This window comes from Heloderma suspectum, chromosome 6 (assembly GCF_057233095.1).
Source record: "Heloderma suspectum isolate Gila_16-S chromosome 6, 16-S_ref, whole genome shotgun sequence".
Lineage (NCBI taxonomy): Eukaryota > Metazoa > Chordata > Lepidosauria > Squamata > Helodermatidae > Heloderma > Heloderma suspectum.
The window spans coordinates 78,572,631-78,577,072 of NC_139463.1; the positions used below are offsets into that span (position 1 = coordinate 78,572,631).

The 4,442-nt window shown below is 43.2% G+C and overlaps 1 pseudogene; it reads left to right on the top strand.

Annotated features, from left to right (window-relative positions):
* The first annotated feature begins 401 nt into the window (after window positions 1–401).
* On the top strand, window positions 402–1,343 carry LOC146341322 (olfactory receptor 11A1-like; annotated as a pseudogene).
* The last annotated feature ends 3,099 nt before the right edge of the window (window positions 1,344–4,442 follow it).

A 4,442-nucleotide genomic window follows, 5' to 3' on the forward strand; every position in this document is an offset into this window, starting at 1 on the left:
CACTGTGTGAACAGAATGCTGGACTAGATGGACCCTTGGTGTAATCCAGCAGGGCTATTCTTATGTTCTTATGTTTATTTTCTCTAGATGCAACACACATTGCAAAGGAAGTGTAACAAAATTAAACAACTCTTTCTGAATTCATACCCTAAGCAATATTGATGCTTAGATTGTTTTATTACACATTTGAAACCTTTGTAATATGTCTCCTTAATGCAGTATATGAAACATACAGATACACCATTAAAATATGGGCTCATTAGGAAATGTTCACATAAACCCATTCATCATACATGTAAGGTATTTGAATGTGATGTTGTTTAAGTTTGGCTTTAAACTATGAGGCTATGAAGTGCATTCTGGATTTATTTTCTCTAGATGCAGCACACATAGGAAAGAAGATGTGGCAAAACCAGACTACAGTATCCGAATTCATACTCTTGGGATTTGGGGATTTCCCTGAATTGCACATTCTTCTCTTCCTGATCTTCTTAGTGATCTACTTTGTGACCATGGCTGGTAACCTCCTCATTCTTGTGCTGGTTGTGGCAGATCAACACTTTCACACCCCCATGTACTTCTTCTTAGGAAATCTGTCCTTCTTGGAAGCCTGCTACAGCTCTACCATCTTGCCCAAAATGTTGTCAAGCCTCTTGACTGGGGAAAAACATATATCTGTAAAAGCCTGTTTCATGCAGTTTTTCATCTTTTCTTGTCTAGGAGGTGCAGAATGCTACCTCCTAGCCATGATGTCTTATGACAGGTACTTAGCAATATGCAGACCACTCCATTATGCTACACTTATGAATGGCAGACTGAGCTCCCAGTTAGCAGCTACGTCTTGGCTATGTGGAGTTTTGGTTAGCACAAGTTAACTTTTGAAGGTGTCATGGTTATCCTTCTGTGGCCCCAATGAAATTGATCATTACTTTTGTGACTCACCCCCGATAATAAACCTCTCCTGCAGTGACACCCTTTTGGTAGAGCTGATTGCCTTAATATTTGCCTGTGTGTTCACCCTGCCACCCTTTCTACTCACCTTGACATCATATGCTTACATCATAGTTACAATCCTTAGAATTCCATCCACCATTGGGAGGCGAAAAGCCTTCTCCACTTGCTCTTCCCACCTCACTGTGGTTGCCTTGTATTATGGAATGCTGATCCTTGTCTATGTGCTACCACAATCAAGGGGCTTAAGACATGTAAAGAAAGTATTCTCTCTCTTCTACACAGTCCTGACTCCCATGGTCAATCCCTTCATATACAGTCTGAGAAACACAGAAGTGAAAGAGTCCATGAGAAAGTGCTTCAAGAGGTTTATATTCTATAGTACAACATGACATTCGCTCATTCAAACACACACACCCTACACAGACACATAGTACCTTAAATGGCAGGACTATCAATAGATATATACTGACATATTTATTGCTCGTTCCTCTAACTGTGTGGGTTTAAAACATTTAAATAAGGGGGGGTTTTTTGCTCAGGGAATGGAGGTTTATGGTAAAATATTCAGAATATAACTTGATTCTCCAACTTATATGTGGATAGACTTAATTGTGTGAATCCCATGTTCGTTTGTATTTCAAGGCACTGATTCAGACCAATCCAAAAGATATCACCCTTGCTTCTATTTTTCTCCTGTACATGTTCATAGATTCTCACATGCAGAAATAGATTCAGAAAGAGTATGTAGCTTGGCCATTTTACACATTCACATGTTCTTGCAACACCACCATATACACAAGAGACCATATCTGACCCCTAAGCATTTGCTCAGAAATGTGTTTAACATATGATGTAACACATTATAAAAAGCTATAAAATTGTATTTCAAAGAATGAGAATGCAAGACCAGGCTTATTGTGAGTAGGGATGGCGGAGAATTTCTCCCTGAAACTTCGGGGGGCCAAGCGCCAACGTGTTCGGCCCCCCGAACAAGTTTCGGGGAGAAATCCTCAGCACCCCCCCGCCCACCGCACCCCCCCCCATGGGACGGGACTTACCTTCCCTGAATGTCCCTCCTGGCGGCAGGTCCGGCTGGTGGTTCGTCAGGTGTTCGAGCGGGGCGGGAGCGGCAGCCAGTCTTTCGACCGGCTGCCACCGCCGCCATTGCAATAAAAGAAAAAAAAACCCACGTCCCCTGATAGGCTACGTGACGATTCACGTAGCCTATCACGGCTAGATTTGCAAAGTCAGCCGTGATAGGCTACGTGAATCGTCACGTAGCCTATCACGGGTGACTTTAAAAAAAAAAAAAAGTGTGTACAGATAATGGCGGCCCCCATAGGGAGCCGCCATTCCCGTTCCTTATTTGGTCGCCGTAGTCTACGTAAATGTTTACGTAGACTATGGCGAAAATAAGGGCAACGCAAATAGCGTTGCCCTTATTTTTGCCGTAGTCTACGTAAAGATTTACGTAGACTACAGCGACCAAATAAGGAACGCAAATGGCGGCTCCCTATGGGGGCCGCCATTATCCGTATGCGCTTTTTTTTTTTTTTAAGTCACCCGTGATAGGCTACGTGACGATTTACATAGCCTATCACAGCTGACTTTGCAAATCTAGCCGTGATAGGCTACTTTAATCGTCACGTAGCCTATCACGGGGGCATTTTTTTTTTCTTCTATTGGAATGGCAGCGGCGGCAGCTGGTCAAAAGACCGGCTGCCGCTCCCGCCCCGGACGAAGACCAGCCGAACTGCCGGCTGGACCCGCCACCGGGAGGGACATTCGTCAAAGGTAAGTCCCGTCCCAGGGGGGTGCGGGGGGCGGGTGTGTGTGGAGAATTTCTCCCCGAAACTTGTTCGGGGGGCCAAACATGTTGGTGCTCAGCCCCCCGAATTTTCGGTGAGAAATTCTCCGCCAACCCTAGAGACAATGAGTTATTTAATTACTCTACTTGAGTTCCCTCATGAAAAGAGGAAAAGCAGCAAGAAGAGGGGCTAGATGAATAACACAGATGGAAGACACAGATAAGGGGGAGGAGGAGAGGGAAAGGGGAGGGGGCAAAGGAGGCATGTGTCAAGGGAGTCGGTTATGATACTGCATTTAAACAAAAGCAGAAAGCTCCATTTTAAATGAGGGATTTTAGGCTGGTGTAGAGATACTCTTAGAATTTGTTCTAGTGTGTGAAAGAATGCTAGGGCACACAATTCTCAAATTATTTATTATTTATTTTATTCTATTTAATGTTTTACCTCTGTAACCCATATTTCACCATGAATATATCCATGGTAGCTTACATTACTTGGATTTCAAATGTGGTCAATATTCAAGGACATATGCAATTTGCATTTAGTATTTCATGCTAAAGCAGGACCATCTTCCAGTCATTGGGTAGTATCCAATGTTTGTCCTACATAGAGTAGACTGATTGAAATGAATTGGACCTAGGTTAGTCCTGGGTCTACTCTAAGTAGGATTAACATTGGATACTATCCATTGTTAACATATTTCAGGACACTTATTTCATCACTCAGCAAAAATACTCCAAATATTACATAGCATAATTATATTTTTGTGTTAGGTCCCACTGAGTGCTACCTATCTTTTGCATAAGCCAGGGTAGGGGAGTTCAGGCCCAGGGGCCAAATCCAGCCCTCCAGGTTTTCCCAGGTATTCATGCCCCCTTCTCCTGACCAAACCCCTTTCCCCCCAACCACCTATCATGTGGTGTCTTTCCAGCTTTTGTGCAGCACCCCCACCATGCACACACACAGATACACACACGCACACACACAATCTAAGGCCCTAAGGCTTAGTTACTGGCACTAAAAACTTTAAGCTACTTTTTTTTTTGGCCCCATCCATTTTAAATTTAGCCCCTTTACATTGACCCCATCTTCAATGAGAATGTAGCCCCAAAAAGATATCCAAAATTGAATTCAGGTCTCTTGCTAAAAGGGGTTCATCACCCTGACATGTACAAATATTGATGGAACCCATAATGGTAGACAATCAGAGAGGAGTCAGTGGGAAAGGGCCGATCCCTGTCATCTTCAGGTGGAGCTCGGAGAGAAGGCTGCCTTGTACCCTGGAGAGCCCCTACCAGTCAGGGTAGACAATACGGAGCTAGATGGAGAAATATTCACTTTAAACCAGCTTGCTGCCCTTTGTCCCTTTTCCTAAACTAGGATTGGACTTCCTGAGATTGGACTCCATCAATTGTTTTATTTGCCCAAAGTGGAGCATACACCATAAATTATCTGTTTTATGTACTAGCAGACTTTGCACTGAGCCATTTCTACATGGATAAAAAAAGTAGATGCAAGTTTTAGGTGCTTTAGTGCAACTACCATTATTAGGAGTCAATTTGAAACTCTCATGAAATAATGATGATGAGTATTTTAGGGATTTCTTTAAAGGTTCTCATAATTCTGAATTGAGCTGAGAGGAGTTCACTCATCAGTCTCAGTGAACGTCAGTTCTTCCTA